The 17164-nt window shown below is 47.7% G+C and overlaps 1 protein-coding gene across 1 annotated transcript in view; it reads left to right on the top strand.

The window, feature by feature from the left end:
* NSD2 (nuclear receptor binding SET domain protein 2) overlaps window positions 1-17164 on the top strand; it is a 2565963-nt gene that overhangs the window by 2486750 nt on the left and 62049 nt on the right. The window lies entirely within an intron of this gene.

Here is a 17164-nt window from a genome sequence, read left to right as displayed (position 1 = left end):
ATTGCTTTTTGCAGGCAAAGAAATAATTCTAATTTTTCCATACCTGGACGATTGCCTAATTCAGGCAGAAAACAAGGACACTCTTCTAAAGCATCTGGCGTTTGTAAAAAGGGTTCTAACTTGCCTAGGGTACACCATAAACGAAAAGAAATCGCAACTGGTACCCCCTCAAAGAATTACATTCCTGGGTGCAAGCTTGAATACAACTGCCCAGATGACTTGCCTTGCGCCAGAAAAGCAAATTCAATTGATGACTTACTTCAAACAGGTGACCACAAAAACCCAGCTATGTGCAAGACAAATTCTGCAGGCCTTGGAATTCATGGCCTCCTGCATTCTTCTAATTCCATAAGCAAGATTGCATATGAGGAAACTTCATGGTACCTAAAAAGTTTATGGAGTCAACATTGTCACAGCCTGGAAACAATGAATCTGAAGTAGCTAACTTAATTTGTGCAGCAACCTGTGGGTATCAGATCTGACTTTGGATCCGAGCTCCTAGCTCCTCCCCTTACCCATAAACCCCTGCCAACCCTGACTGACCTCAGATCTAGTTTGCCGCGCTTGTTGTCAGCAGCTGGATTCTCGAGCTCCGTCATTAGCGAATTTCTGTGAGAGAAAAATAGAAAAAGTTTTACTTTTTTTCTGTACTTTTGGTGTGAGTACCGTGTGTTAGGTCCATACCGGTTTCCCTTGGCTTAAATCTTCTTTAGTTTATATATTTTTCCCTCCCTCGCCCTCGCTGGTTCGTTAGGGTCTGTGTGTGTGTGTTGGGGCCTAGCGTGTGTGTTTTTTTTAGTTAAAAATGTCTGAGGCCCCAAAACCTATCTTTTCGAAGTGCACCGAGTGTGGTAATAAGCTTTCACCGGCTGATGGCCACACTTGTGTGTCCTGTGCCTTGGGGTTGGACACCTTTCCTCTGGGTGTACCATCTGTGCGGCGTTCAACCCCAGGGCATTCAAGGACCGGAGATCCAAGCTGATCCTGGTGGGTCTCTTGTCCCCAGATTCGGCTTCGGCCTCCGGTCCTACCGTGGCTACCTCCGCGGCTTCGGTGAAGGCCACTCCTGCCTCTCTCCCCCCCCGGCCGGGACTCAACTTCTCGCTGTAGCCCCGGAGGAGAGGGAGGCCAGGAAAGACGAGATGAGGGAGAAGCACCACAAGCGGAGGGCCGAGGCCTCCGCTTCAGTTCCCCTGGCTAAGCGGTCTTCTCCCTCCAGGGCTTTCCAGTCTCCTCCTCCTCAGATCCAGTCCCCTTGTTTTTCACCGGGTCCTGAGGAGGAGACCCGATCTCCTTCGAGGTCATCGAGGCGGCACTCCCGTCCCGCCTCGGTGGCCTCTTCGAGATCTACGCGCAACCTTTCCGACGCAGACTTGGACCGGATGATGCGAAGATTCCTCCAGGCCCAACTGCAGATGGGAGTGCTCCTGCGGCTTGACCCCTTTCTTTGCCCTGGAAGGAGCCGCTAGAGCCAGCGGAGCAGGTCTCGTCATGAGGCGTCAGGCCTGGCTCCGGCATTGTTATTTCGCGGAACCCTTCAAGGCGTCCTTCGCAAATGCCCCTTTTGATGGTTCTGCCCTGTTTGGGAAGACTGTTTGCGACACCTTGGTCCAGAGCGAAAAGGACAGGAAGACGTCTGCCGTCGGAGTCCGCTTCTCTGCTCCCCAGAGGTCCTTCTCCAGGAACCAAAAGGGACAGAAGAAGATGTGGTTCCGGAAGTCGCAACAGTCCCAGTCCGCTCCGGACCCCCAGTCCTTCCGCGGCAGAGGAGGACCGGGATGACGCCGCCCTAGAGGCAGAGGGGGCCCGAAGAACTTTGGGTCCAGAGAACCTTTCTCTGACCGGCCCACGCAACAGCCCTGAAGGGTTGCCCGACTGCTCCACTCTGGAGGCAGTCGGGGGGGCGTTTCTCGAGGCACCTGGCAGCTTGGGAGTCCATCACGACAGACCGCTGGGTGCTTCGCATCATATCCAGAGGTTACCAGATCCCCTTCTCTTGCCCTCTTCTCTTCCCCAAGCACCTCCCCGATGTCCCACCCGATCAGAGGGCGGTCACAGCTGCGAAAATCCAGCAGCTCTTAGAAAAAAGAGCCATCTAACACGTCCCCCCAGACCAGCTCAGATCGGGTTATTACTCCAGGTTCTTTTTGGTGCCAAAAAAGACGGGGGATTTAAGACCAATCCTCTCTCTCTCCCTCTTGAACCTGTCAGTAACCAAAGAAAAGTTCCGGATGGTCACCCTTCAATCCATTCTCCCCCTATTACGGGAGAACTATTGGATGTGCTCGATAGACCTCAAGGATGCGTACTACCACATTCTAATGGACAGACGATCCAGAAGGTTCCTCCGCTTCTGGCTAGGGGCCAGTTATTACCAATTCAGGGCTCTTCCCTTTGGTCTCATATCAGCCCCCAGGGTGTTCACCAAAGTGTTAGCAGTGATAGTGGCCCACCTGAGACTCCAGGGAATTCAGGTTTTTCCGTACCTGGACGACTGGCTCCTGACCGCCTCAACCAGGCATCTACTCTGCACAGCCAGGAACTATTTTCTTCGCCTTGCTCCCTGGCTAGGGATCACAATAAATATGGACAAATCTGCTCTCACCCCGACTCGCGTCATAGATTTCATCGGGGCCAGGTTAAACACGATCAATCGTGTAGCCTTCTTAACTCCAGAGCAACTTTGAACCCTGAGGCTTCATATGCGGGCCATCCTTCCATCTTCAGCTCCTTCTGCGGAATTGGTCCTGAGGACTCTAGGCTCAATGGCAGCAGCAATCAGTTTGTTGCCAATGGCACGTCTTAACATGAGGGTCTTACAATGGACCCTCCAAGTCCAGTGGTCTTTTCATCACTACCCTTTGAGTCATCCCATTCCCCTCAGCAGGGCTTGCAAGAGGGCTCTCGTGTGTTGGCTCCAATCTCCGGACCTCCACACGGGACGCCCCTTCTCTATGGCCCCTCCCCTTGCCACGGTGACCATGGACGCCTCTCGCCTCGGGTGGGGGGGCACTCTTCGGGCAGGACTGTCCAAAGCTCGTGGAGCGATACGGAGACCTCCTTGCACATCAGTGTCCTAGAGATGAGGGCAGTGCTGTTAGCGTTACAAGCACTTCACGACCTTCTTCCTGTAGGGACAGTTGCGATCCAGATGGACAACACGTCGGTTGTCTGGTACATCAACAAACAGGGGGGAACCAGGTCTTACCCACTCTGTCGAGAGGCCATGAGAGCGTTTGAATGGGCGATCTCCACCAACCGCTTCCTCATTGCAACGCACATTCCGGGACGGTCCAACATCCTGGCAGACAGACTCAGTCGCAGCATCCTTTCCCCTTGTGAGTGGTCCCTCAATCCGCATGTAGCGAATCAGATTTTTGCCAAGTGGGGGCAGCCCTGTTGCGATCTTTTCGCCTCTCACTCAAACACCAAATGCAGCAGTTATTTTGCTTTAATTCCCCAAGTCGGGAAAGCCCCGAGAGATGCTCTGGTGCATGCTTGGCCTCCCGGTCTGCTTTATGCTTATCCACCTCTCCCCCTGATGCTAAAGTTTCTACAGAAAGCCAGTCGGTTGGGGAGCAGGACTATCCTCATTGCCCCATTCTGGCCTTGTCAAACCTGGTTTCCCTTACCTTTGGTCTCATCTGGTGAATCTTCCTTGGATTCTAGATCCCCTCCCGGATCTGATTTCCCAACCTCTGGGTCTCCCAATCCCGAAACTGGACAGCCTCAAGCTCACAGCTTGGCTGCTCCAGTTCCACTAATAGCTAGGACTCCCGGCATCTCTTCCCCAGTCAAAGCTATTCTAGTAGCAGCCCACAAGCCTTCTACTAGGAAGATTTACAGTAGCAAATGGAAACTTTTCTCTATTTGGGCGGAACGTCAAAACTTGGATCCCTTCACAGCTCCTTTACCTGCTGTGTTAGACTTCTTATCAGGACTATTCGACCAGGGAGCTAGCTGTTCCACTGTCAAGGTGCAACTAGCGGCTATCTCTCACTATCCTGTTGGACAGGATCTGCGTCCCTTGATCACTTCAAAACTGTGCAAGACCTTTCTGAAGGGCACCTTCTTACTCAGACCTCCGGTAAAGGAAGGGGTACCTCCGTGGGATTTGACATTAGTGCTTCAGGCTTTGACAACTTCCCCCTTTGAGCCTGCAGCTTCAGTGGATCTCAAGTATTTGTCTTGGAAGACTGCCTTTCTCGTCGCCATCACCTCGGCTAGAAGAGTTTCTGAAATTCAAGCCTTTTGTATGAAACCCCCGTATCTAACCTTCCACAAGGATAGAGTTTACCTCGGGACCAATCCCTCCTTTCTCCGTAAGGTTGCTTCCGAATCGAATATCCATCAGTCCATTAACCTGCCAGTTTTCTTTCCTAATTATCAAAACAAAGGAGAATACAAACTACACTCTTTGGATGTGCATAGACAACTTCGATTCTATTTTCACAGGACATCTGGTCACAGGCAATCTGACCAGTTGTTAGTCTCCTTTGCCAAAATTAATTTGGGTAAATCGGTATCTAAAGTCGCATTGTCTCGATGGATCTCGCAGTGCATTCTTTTGACTTATGAAAGTTCAGGTAGGCCCGCACCTCAAGGAGTTCGTGCCCACTCTACCCGATCTATATCTACCTCTGCTGCTTTTAGATCCAGGGTATCCTTCGATGATATTTGTTCGGCTGCCACTTGGGCCTCATCTCATACCTTTATCAACCATTATAAGCTGGATATTATCTCCAGAGGGAGAGCATCCTTTGGCTCTGCAGTGCTCCGGAACATCCTTCCATGATGGCCGCCCAAGGTTCAGGTAGCTGGGGACTCTGTCCCACAGGTTGCTGCACAAATGAAGTTAGCTACTTCAGATTAAGAAGTTATGTACTCACCATAATGTTCCATCTGAGTAGATCAACTTCATTTGTCAGCAACCGTCCCCCCCCCCTCCTTCCCCCTGACCTTCGATTGTTCACATTTGTTGTCTTCAGAGATAATCTTTGAAATTGATAAATCTGTAGCAGTGCTGCTTGGGGGCAAACTTGATCGGAGGTCAGTCAGGGTTGGCAGGGGTTTATGGGTAGGGGGAGGAGCTAGGAGCTCAGATCGAAGCTGTTGAAAACTGCCGGCTCGGATCTGAAGTCGGATCCAATACCCACAGGTTGCTGACAAATGAAGTTTATTTACTCAGATGGAACATTATGGTGAGTGCATAACTTCTTATTCCTATCATACCTTGCCTGCAACTAGAGTTCCTATGGTGGGCAGAGGCCTGCCACCAAAGCAAGGGACTGCCATTCACTCCTCTCCCTGCCGCCCAAACCCTAACTAAAGACGCATCAGACTATGCTTGGGGGGGGGGGCGCATCTGGCATGGAAATGCATTCAGGGCAAATGGAGCCCAAATCAAATGCACCTACATATCAATCAGAAGGAGATGCTAGCTGTACAGAATGCTCTGACAGCCTTCAAGGAATACCTTCATCCAGGGCAACTACTGATAAAGATAGACAACACCACAGTCATGTGGTACATAAACAAGCAGGGGGGGTACACATTCCTACCCCCTTTGCAGACTAGCCATGGCATTGTGGGACACAGCCTTGACTTATCAAATACCAAATACATCTACAAGCTCAATTCCTGCCAGTAAAGCTAAAAGCTCTGGCAGACAAACTAAGCAGAAATCTTATGGACCCACACGAATGGAAACTGGAACCACAAGTTTTCAGCATGTTGACACAAATGGGGGAGCCCAGACATAGATCTTTTTGCCTCACCCCAAAACTATCAGATGGACAAATTCTGCACAAGAATTCATCACAAAAAAGCTTGAAAAGTGGATGCTCTATCTTTCAGCTGTAAAAACCTATCAGTCTATGCTTTTCCCCCTCTGTCTCTGCTCTCCAAACTCTTACCAAAAGTCAGACGGAACAAACCAAAAATTATTCTGATTGCTGCAGACTTGCCTCGCCAACACTAGTACCCGCTCCTGCACAATGTGTCGCACCTTCCTCCGTGGCACCTGTCTCAGACACCTTACCTACTGTCTCAGCAGAACTACCAAATTCTGCACACTCAGCTGCAAACTTTGAATCTTGCAGCGTGGCTAATCAACTGATTTCACCCTTGCCATCTCTCAGCAAACCTGTCATGGGTGTCATTTTGGAGGCTAGAAGGCCAAGTACTAGAAAATCTTATGCTGACAAATGGAAAAGATTCTGTGCCTGGAACCAAGCACAAGGAATAAGCACAGCAATGCCCAATATTCCTCAGATTCTGCAATACTTAACTGAGATGCTTCACAAGGGCCTATCCTTTTCTTCCATAAAAATCCATGCATCTGCCATTTCAGCTCATTACAACACAGAACCTCCCCTCTTCTCTCATCCTCTGCTAAAGCAGTATCTCAGAGGGGCCAGAAATTTAAGACCTCCCAGGAGAGCACCAACTCCTGCATGGGACCTCAATTTTGTTTTGGAAAAACTCACTCTACCTCCTTTTGAGCCAGCTGCTACTGCAGACCTAAAGTTTCTCTGTTGGAAAACCGCTTTTCTTTTAGCAGTCACTTCAGCTAGAAGAATTTCAGAATTACAGGCCCTTATGGCAGTGGAGCCTTTCATTATTTTCATCCGGACAGGGTGGCTCTCGGGACCAATCCATCCTTCATGCCTAAGGTGGTATCCAGTGTGGCTCTTAATCAGACCATTCATCTGCCAACTTTTTCACAATCCACAGAACAAGGGTGAGTGGATTCTGCATTCATTGGATGTACACAGACAACTAAGATTCTACTTAAACAGGACAAAATCTTTAAGAAAATCTGAACTATTGGTGGCATTTGCTGCAGAGGGAAAGGCTATTTCAAAGCAGACTATTTCCAAATGGATAAGCCATTGTATTCATTTCTGCTGTATGCACCATGGTAAACCTGTCCCCAAGGGGATCAGATCTCATTACACCAGGGCTGCATCTACTTCTGCAGCCTTTCTCAGAGGGGTTCCCTACCAGTGACATTCTAGAAGCTGCTACCTGGAGCTCAGTTCATACGTTCACCAAACATTACCATTTACTACTCTTCTCTAAGTCTAGAGCTGGCTTTGCCACTGCTGTCCTGCAGGGCCTTATAGCTGCTCCTAATGCTGTATAAATCCATCCACCCAACCATAGCTTTGGGATTCTATCCAAATGTAATGACTGCGACAGTGAAACACGAAGAACATAGTACAGTTGTGTACACTTAACATAAATGTAGATGTTAGAGTGTATTCACTGTTGCAGTCCTGGTTATCCTCCCTCCAGCCCCTTGTTTTTCTCTAGCTATACTTCTATTTTCTGTTACTATGCTTAAAAGCCTTTTTGGTGTATTTGCCTTTGTTTGGAGGTATATGTTTTGTGTTTTAAATTATATACACACACACACACACACACACACACATATATATATATATATATATATATATATATATGTGTGTGTGTGTGTATGTATGTATGTGTATATGTATATATATATATATATATATATATATATATATATATATATATATATATATATACCCATTTGGGGGGCACCTGACATCTGGGGCAAAAAAAACTGATGTAATGGCGTCGGCTGCATGTTTTATACCCCTGACGTCATGGAAGAAGGGACAGCAACTGACGCAGAACCCAAGATTTTGTTAATCAGGCCGACTGAGGGCAACCTGCCAGCAGATTACCCAAATGTAATGACTGCAACAGTGAATACACTCGAAATCTGTATTTAAGGCCTTTGGTGCTCAACCCTCAGCCTCCTGGGTGTCTCCACCCTTCGACGAACTCCTTGACCTGATTTGTCGAAGAGTGTGGGAGAACCCTGATTCTTTGGATCCCGTGCCCAGGCATCCCAACAAGTTTCTTTCCGCCGCTAATCCCCCCCCCCCCAGGGCAAAGAGTTTCTGTCTAAAGGAGTCCCTGTAGATGCCATAGTGGTGGCGGCAGCCACCCAGAAGGGAGTAGCAGAGTCTTCCTCATCCATCCATCTTCCTAACAAGGAGTCTAGGACCATGAATCGGTATGGGAAGGGTACCCTCTCATCAGCAACCTTTAAGTTACGGTCGCTGAATTACCTGTCTCACTTCATTCAGATCCAGAGAAATCTCCTCAGAGTTAGGAGATACTCTTGCGGGTAACGTACCTGAGGCAGTGGCTCAGACGGTTAACGCCCAGGTCTCTACCCTCAACTCCATTGTTAACTCATCCATGTGGCTCATTTCGTATGCAGCCGAGGGAGCGAGTAGGGCAGCAAGCTCAGGGGTCGCCCTTAGAAGGCAAGCCTTGGCTGTGCGTCTGTGTCACTTTGCGGAGTCTTCCTTCACTGACGCCCCCTTTGATGGTTCTTCCTTGTTTGGGACCAAAGTGAAAGACACCCTCACCAGGTGCGGGCAAAGGGGAAAGACCCGGTCTGCCGTAGGGGTCCATTTTTCCCTTCCTTCTAGGCCTTATCCCAAGGCCCAGCAGGGGGGGGGGATGTGGCTCAAGAAATCTGAGGTTTTTTCCTGCCGCACAAGGTGAACCCCCCTCCAGAGGCAGGGGAAGGGGGGGTTATTCAGGGAGACGTCGCCCCAGAGGCAGAGGGGGCCCCTGCAATTTGGGAGACCGTGATTTATTTTGTGGCTCCCCATACACTCGTTCCTGAGGGTGTGCCCGACTGTGCTTATCCGGAGCCAGGTGGTGGTCGAATTTCCATATATCTGGAATCCTGGGAAAGCATTACCCAGGACCGATGGGTATTACGGATAATTTCCGGAGGTTATCTCATTCCATTCTCATCAGAACCCCTGCCAATCAGAAAAATCCCAGACGTGTACCACCCAGTCAAAGGGATCAAGCAGCCTCAGAGGTCTCACAGCTGCTAGGAAAAGGAGCCATCCAGCGTATCCCCTCAGACCAAATCAGATTAGGGACTTACTCAAGATTCTTTCTGGTATGAAAAGAACAGGGGACCTGAGACCCATACTAGATCTCAGCCAATTGTACAACTACGTACACAAGTCCAAGTTCCGTATGGTCACACTACAATCGATTCTCCCATTGTTGGGAGAGGAGGTATGGATATGCTCCATCGACCTCAAGGATGCTTACTACCATGTGAAGATGGACAGAGCATCCAGGAGTCACCTACGCTTCCGGCTGGGAGCCAGTCATTTCCAGTTTCGAGCCCGGTCTCACCACAGCCCCCAGGGTGTTCACCAAGTGTATGGCGGTGGTGACGGCTCACTTGAGACGTCAGGGATTCCAGGTGTTTCCGTATCTGGACGACTGTCTCCTTACCGCTCCCACCAGGCATCAACTAGTTCAAACCAGGGACGCTACCATCAATCTATGTCACCAGTTTGGTATAACAATAAATTGGGAAAAATCTGCCTTATTGCCCTTACAGCGTGTCACCTTTATAGGAGCAGAATTAGACACCATTCAAATGCGAGCATTTCTACCGCAGGAAAGGATCAGAGTATTACAACAACAGGTACACATGCTGATGCCCCTGAGACAAGCAAAAGCAAGATGGGTTCTCCAGCTCCTAGGGACCATGGCAGCAACAATCATGTTGGTTCCCCTAGTGAGATTACACATGAGAGTTCTCCAATGGCTCCTCTTTGTTCAGTGGTCCCTCCAAAGACTTCCACTGTCTCATCCCATCTTACTCACGGACAGATGCAAGCAGGACCTCGGTTGGTGGCTGTGCACTAACAGTTTGGATGGGGGAAAGCCCTTCATTCTATCCATCCCGGTTGCCACGGTGACCACAGACACCTCCCAGATGGGGTGGGGGGGCATTATCTTGGCAGGACAGTCCAAGGCACGTGGCAAGAACACGAGATACATCTGCATATAAATGTCCTAGAGATGAGAGCAGTGCTTCTTGCATTGCAGGCACTTCAGAGTGTTCTTCCTCTAGGGACGATTGCGATACACTGACATGTCAGTAGTGTGGTATCTAAACAAACAAGGGGGAACCAGGTCTTACCCTCTGTGCAGAGAGGCCATGCGAGTGTGGCATTGGGCAGTAATTTCCCAACGGTTTCTGGTGGCAACGCACATTCCTGGGAAGTCCAACGTGATTGCAGACAGACTAAGCTGAGCTATCCTGATGCCTTACGAGTGGTCCCTGAATCGCCTGGTTGCAGAGCGAATCTTCAGCAGATGGGGTCAGCCTTGCTGCGACCTTTTTGCCAGCCCCCTCAATGCGTAATGCAGCAACTACTTCACGCTGATCCCCCCACAGGGGGAGTCACCCAGGGACGCTCTGGTTCACGATTGGCCCTCCGGTCTGTTTTATGCTTTCCCTCCGTTTCCCTTGCTGTCAAAGGTGATTCAGAAAGTGCAATCCTTGGGAAGCAGAATGATTCTGATTGCTCCACACTGGCCTCGCCAAGTTTGATTCCCTTTTCTTCAGCAATTCACTGTGGACACCCCTTGGACTCTGGACCCTCAACCAGATTTACTGACACATGTCGGGACAGTTCCACCCCTCCCTGATGACCCTCCAGTTGACAGCCTGGCTACTCCACTTCCATCGTTAGTCAGACTTCATAATTTCTCACCGGAAGTGGTTCATATATTATCGTCCTCTCATAAACCATCCACTAGAAAAATTTATTCCAGTAAATGGAAAAGGTTTTCTATCTGGGCAAATACCAGAGGCATTGATCCTTACACAGCTCCAATAGCTTAAGTTCTGGAGTTTTTGTCTATGCTTTTCCATCAGGGCTCCACATCAGCCACTATCAAAGTTCATCTGGTGGCGAGCTCTAATTTCCACGTAGCGAATGAGCCTAGTCTCATGGCGCATAGACTATGCAAGGCGTTCCTGAAAGGTACTCTGTTGCTCTGTCCCCCGGTGTCAGGACCTATCATGCCATGGGATCTCAATTTTGTTCTACAAGCCCTCCCTTTACCACCTTTTGAGCCTGCAGCTACCTGTGAATTGAAATTCTTGACCTGGAAAACAGCCGCCATAACAGCAATCACTTCAGCAAGGCGAGTTTCAGAGATTCAAGCCCTCTCTATCAAGCCTCCATATTTAATCTATTTTTTTTCACATTTTGTTTTTCACATTTTTTTCATATTTTTTTTTCACATTTTGTTCTCCTCCTAATTAACAATTCTCTTACTTCCCTACTCAACTACCTCTCTCTCCTTTCTCTACTTTTACGTACTTATTTGTACTACTCTGTTTACTTTCCAATACCCTTCCTACTTACCATACATGTTCTTCAGGAACTATCCTCAAGTCTTCTATACTCTTCTATTTGCACTGCATTTTTGCTACAACTCTCCGCTTCATTTTATATTCTTGTTTAAAATACTATATAACACTATGTCTTATTCATAATTGCATTTTATGTTATTTTTTATTGTATTCTTTACTTTACTGTTTATTGTATTGTATTTTTTATCTTTGTAATTTTGGAGCTTTTCTCCCCGGGCCTCCACTGAAAACAGGTTCCTTGAGCCCAGTGGACAACCCCGGTTATCAAACTGGAAATAAATAAATAAATAATCTTCCATAAAGACAGGGTCTCTCTCAGACCAAACCCCTCGTTCCTTCCTAAAGTGGCTTCCGTGTCTAACCTAAATCAGTCCATTGAGCTGCCTGTTTTCTTTCCCCACTTTTCTAACAAGGCAGAATTTAGATTTCACCAGTTGGATGTACATAGACAATTACACTTCTATCTGCACCGAACAAAAGATATCCGGAAGTCGGACCAACTCTTTTCTTTTTCGGAGAACCGAATGGGGTTCCCTGGTATCCAGGGTCACACTGTTTAGATGGATATCTAGTTGTATCTCTTTCATCTATCAAGCAGGAGGCAAAGATCTGCCATTTCCGGTCAAGGCTCACTCTACTCGTGCTGTTTCCACATCCACAGCCTATCAAGTCAGATTGTCAATGGATGATATATGTGCTGCAGCTATTTGGGCTTCTCACACATTTGTTTCTCATTACAAATTGGATGTGGTCTCCAGGGGCAGGTCTTCCTTTGGCTCCACAGTTCTCAGGAGCATTTTCCTATGAGCCACCCAGGATGTAGGTGCTAGGGACGCTGTCCCATGGGTAAGAATGTAGGCGAGATAGGACTACATTACATCAAGAAGTTATGTACTCACCATAACGTTCGATGTATGTAGTCCATCTCACCTCACATTCTTACTTACCCCCACACACACACACACACCTTCCCCCTTCCTGGAGGATTTGGAGGTTAGGTTGTCATCTGCAGAGTTTCCTTGCTTAGCTTATTCTTTGCTTGGATGTGATGTGTGCATGGAGTACAAATGAGTTTCGCAGCAAACTAGATCTGGGGATATGGAGCAGTGCACCATGGGATATCTGCTTAGCCCAGCCAATGAAAGACTTCGAGCTAGTATAATCGGCCGAGTCGGAGCATATATTCGGCTCCAAACCCACAGGTAAGAATGTGAGGCGAGATTGACTACATACATCGAACGTTATGGTGAGTACATAACTTCTTGTTATCCGGTATCTAGCAATCCCTATGGGGAACTGATACTTAAAGGCTTGTTGAAATGTCCTTTTGGTGAAGCTCTTTCTGAGGCGGAGACTTAAAATTTCCTAAAACTGACTCTAAAAAAATGGAGCCATTCGGTACCAGCTTCCCCCAAGGAACATGACTCCAAGACTGACTCTCCTGTTCCGGCACCTTCTTGGGAACCAAAAGCAAATGTTTCAAAGATATCGTTGTCTTCTGCTCCAGCACTGTAACCAACAAAATCTACTACGGTGTCATCTACTATTGAAAATATCCAGACATCTTCGGTACCAACTAAGAATTTGGTGCTGAGATGCCCCCCTTCCCCAATCTTCACCTTCTACCCAGCAGTCTATGGTGCTGAGGGTTGAGATTATATTATAATATATTATTATTGGAGCCCATTTTTCAACGCTCCCAGTGCCAGCTACCTCAGTACCAATGGTGGGTCTCACCTCGGTACCAGAAACTACTCTGTGGTCTTCAGCTCCAGCTGAACCATTGCACCCATGGAACCAAGATTTGGCTGCCGGTTCTGAGATCCCTGGATCAGCTCCATTATTTCTACAGCTCTCGGAACCTTGGTAGTTTCAAGTGGTCTCTCGGCTCCTTCTCTGGGGGTGGCTTGTCGAAGTGGGATTGTGACCCTGGTTCCGAGGTTGTCTTTCCTCTGTTCTGGGTTCCCATTCCTCTTCAGGTGGGCCTGCCTTTCAAATTATGGAGGGAGCTCTAGCCTCAGCAGGCTCCTAGTTGGTGCCATCCCCGTCGGGAGTGCCATATTTTTGTTCCCTCTGGTTTGCAGCTGCCACAGTCTGCTACTTCGGGACAGCGGACACAAGAGCAGCAAGATACCCTAGTGTGGGGTCCCCTCTCTTCGCAGTCCTCCTTAGATCTTTCCCCTGATGAACCACCCCATAAGAGATCATGCAAGAGGAAGCACTTGGATTCTCCATAAGAATCAGTCACTGAGGATGCAGATGAAGGGGAAGGGTCCCCATGGGTACCCCTGAAGATGTCTCCTTTGGAGACATTCTGGAAATTTTAAAACAGAGGGGTGATCGGAAGCCCTCAAACCCATCCTCCGAGGAGTTTGTTTTCTTGCAAGCTTTTTGTGCCTGGCCAGCTACTTCTTGGGTGACCCTGCCTGCTGATGAACTAATCAAACTTATCGTACAATGTGTGTGGAAGGCTCCTGACACCATAGAGCCTATTCACCGGACAAAATTCGTACACTCCTTGAGGATCAGGGTAGTTAGTCTAAGGGTCTAGCAGTGGATGCCATGGTGGTGGCAGCAGCCACAAAAAAGGAACTTGCCGAGTTCAACTGTCTGTCCTCCAAACCAAGAGTCCTGGGCAATGGACAGATTTGGGAAGAGGGACTTTGCTTCAACGACCTTCACTTTTGGGTCCTTGAATTTCTTGGCACATTCACTGCACTCCAAAGGGATAACTGAGCTTTCAGACGCCTTGGCGGGAGCAGTGTCTGATGAGGTCTGGGATAAGGTTGCCTCCCAGCTTGCCACCTTGGAGTCCATCTGTAATTTGTCTGTGCGGCTTATTGCACATAAAGCTGAAGGGACGTCTAGAGCAACGGCTACAGGCATTGCCATCTAGGGTCATGCTTGGATTGTGTGATTTTGAGGACCTCTTTGTCTTCCTTTGTTGATGCTACTTCATTGTTTGGCCCTAAAGTTAGAGACACGTTAGCTAGGTGTGAAAAGGACGGGAAGGCCCCTTCAACTGTGAGCATGCTTTTTTCCACTCCACAACGACCTTACTTTAGGAATCGGAGGAGTAGAAAGATGTGGTTCAAGAAGACCCAAGGGCCTTTTTTGGGCACACCTGGCAAGTATCCCACAGGGGCAGAGGAGGGAACTCTTCTGGAAGATGCCCCTTGTAGCAAAGGGGGTCAATGCAACCAGGGTTTCAGAGATTCCTTTTCTGGACAACCCTGCCATCGCTCCTGAGCGGTGGCCTGATTGCTTACCTCTGGAAGCAGTTGGGGGAAGATTTTCTTTGCACCACTCAGCCTGACTCAATAACATCGGACTCCTGTGTGCAGACAGTAATCGCCAGAGGTTACCGCATTCCCTTCAATATTTTCCCCAAACCACAAAGGCGAATACCCAATGTTCCACCCAGTCAGAGGGATATAGCCACACTAGAAATTCAAAAGCTGCTTCAAAAAAGTCATCCAGGCAGTCCCACCAGACAAGATAGGATCCGGATTTTACTCTAGATTCTTTTTAGTGCCAAAAAAGACAGGGGACTGGAGGCCAATCTTGGATCTCAGCGTATTTAACACATTTATACAACAGACAAAATTCCGGATGGTCATGGTTCATTCTGTCCTTCCATTTCTAGAGAAGGATGATTGGATGTGCTCTATAGATCTTTCGCATGCGTATTACCACATAAAGATGGACAAATGCTCCAGAAGACACCTCTGCTTCCGGCTAGAAACCAGTCATTACCAATTTCGAGCACTGCCCTTTGGTCTCACCACAGCCATCAGGGTTTTCACTATATGCATGGCAGTTGTAGCAGCTTATTTTAAAGGCTACAAGGATTCCATGCATTTCCATATCTAGATGACTGTCTCCTTACCGCCCTGACCAAGCATCTGCTGCATTGTGCCACAGACTCTATTCTACACCTTCTTGAGTTCTTAGGCATTTCATTCAACAAAGGAAAATCACTACCATCTCCCACACAGGACCTGGAATTCATCACAGCAAAACTAAATACAAAATCTTGCATGGCCTTCCCTTCCTCATCACAGGTTGTTCAAGTTGAGATCGCAACTTCAAGTGATTCTCTCCCAAGAAAATGTTCCTGCCCATCTGGTACTACAACTTCTCGGATCCATGGCAGCAGCAATAACATTAGTCCCCCTGGCGAGGTACCACATGAGGCTACTTCAGTGGCTCCTAGCATCACAATGGTCACTTCTAACTCACCTCATGTCTCATCCAATCCTAAAACAAATCGCTGCAAGAAAGATTTATCTTGATGGATGAAACCAGAAGAAGACAGTGCTTTTAGCATTGCAAGCATTCCAGTCTGCCCTTCATCCGGGAAGATTGCTTTCCAGTCAGACAACATGTCGGTAGTCTGGTACAACAACAAACAAGGGGGAACCAGATCCTACCAACTATTTTGGGAAGCCCTAAGAGTTTGGCAATGGGCAATCGCCTCCAACCGCTTTCTAATAGCAACACATATTCCAGGGAGTTCCAACATGTTTGCAGACAACCTAAGCAGTTGTATCCTTCTGCCTCACAAGTGGTTTCTTAATCTCAACGTAGCGATGAAAATTTTCATCGATGGGGTCAGCCTTGCTGTGACCTGTTCGCCTCTCCCACAAATGCAGCAGCTACTTTGCCCTAGTCCCCCCTTGCGTGGAGTTGCCGAGAGGTGCACTTCACGATCAGTCCCTGGGACTTCTGTATGCCTTTCCACCAATTTCTTTAATTCCCCAGGTCTCTGGATCCAACTCCGGATCTGTTATCTCACCCTCAGGGTTTGGTGCATCCCAACCTTCAACATCACAAGCGGACTGCTTGGTTTCTCCACTTCCAGTAATTGCCAGGCGAAACAATTTGTCCTCCCTAGTGCAAAAGATACTTCTGACTTCTCATAAAGTGTCCATCAGAAAACTTTACCATAACAAATGGAAAAGATTCTCTATTTGGTTGGATACAACTGGCTTGGATTCCTGAAATACTTAGCCACCTTATTTCAATTTGAAGCCTCAACTTCTGCCATTAGAGTTCATTTAGCTGATATTTTGAATTTCCATAACTGTTTTGTTGATCATTCATTGATCTCTCACCATCTTTGCAAAATTTTTCTTAAGAGCGCTCAACATTTGAAGCCACCTTTCAAAGATCCAGTAGCGCCTAGGGATTTGACCTTTAGTCTTGCAATGCTTAGTTCATCAGCCTTTTGAACCAGCAGCCACTTGTGACCTCAAGTTTTTATCTTGGAAGACCCTCTTCCTAATAGCTATCACATCCACCAGGAGAATTTCAGAATTACAGGTTTTGTGTGTGAAGCATCTATATATCATCTTCCACAAAGAAAGAGTATTGCTCAGAACCAGTCCCTCCTTCCTTCCTAAAGTGGTATCAGAGTCCAGTGTCAACCAGACCATAGACTTTAACGGTTTTCTTTCCAAATTTTTGAAACAAAGGAGAGTACTGATTGCACATGTTAAACGTCCACAGGCAGTTACATTTTTACTTAGAATGCTCTAGAAAATCAGACCAATTATTTCTGTCCTTTTCAGATTCCAGATTTGGGAAAACCTGTATCATAGGTCATGTTATTGAAATGGTTAAGAGACCTTTACCTTTATATACAATTGGAATAAACTCAAACTACCAACAAAAGTTAGAGCTCATTCAACAAGATCTGTTTCCACTTCAGCAGTCTTCCTTTCCAGAGCTTCTGTGGAAGACATATGCGTAGCTGCAACTTGGGGTACCCTTCATCCCTTTATCACTCATTACAAATTGGACATGATCTCCAGGGGAAGAGCATCCTTTGGCTCTATGGTGCTTAGGAATATCCTTCCTTAGGGCCGCCCAGGATTTAAAGTAGCTGGGGACTGTCCTATCAGTCAAGAA

This window comes from Protopterus annectens, chromosome 2.part1 (assembly GCF_019279795.1).
Source record: "Protopterus annectens isolate FY-2018-M chromosome 2.part1, PAN1.0, whole genome shotgun sequence".
NCBI classification, from domain to species: domain Eukaryota; kingdom Metazoa; phylum Chordata; order Ceratodontiformes; family Protopteridae; genus Protopterus; species Protopterus annectens.
This window is presented reverse-complemented; position numbering and strand designations above follow the sequence as displayed.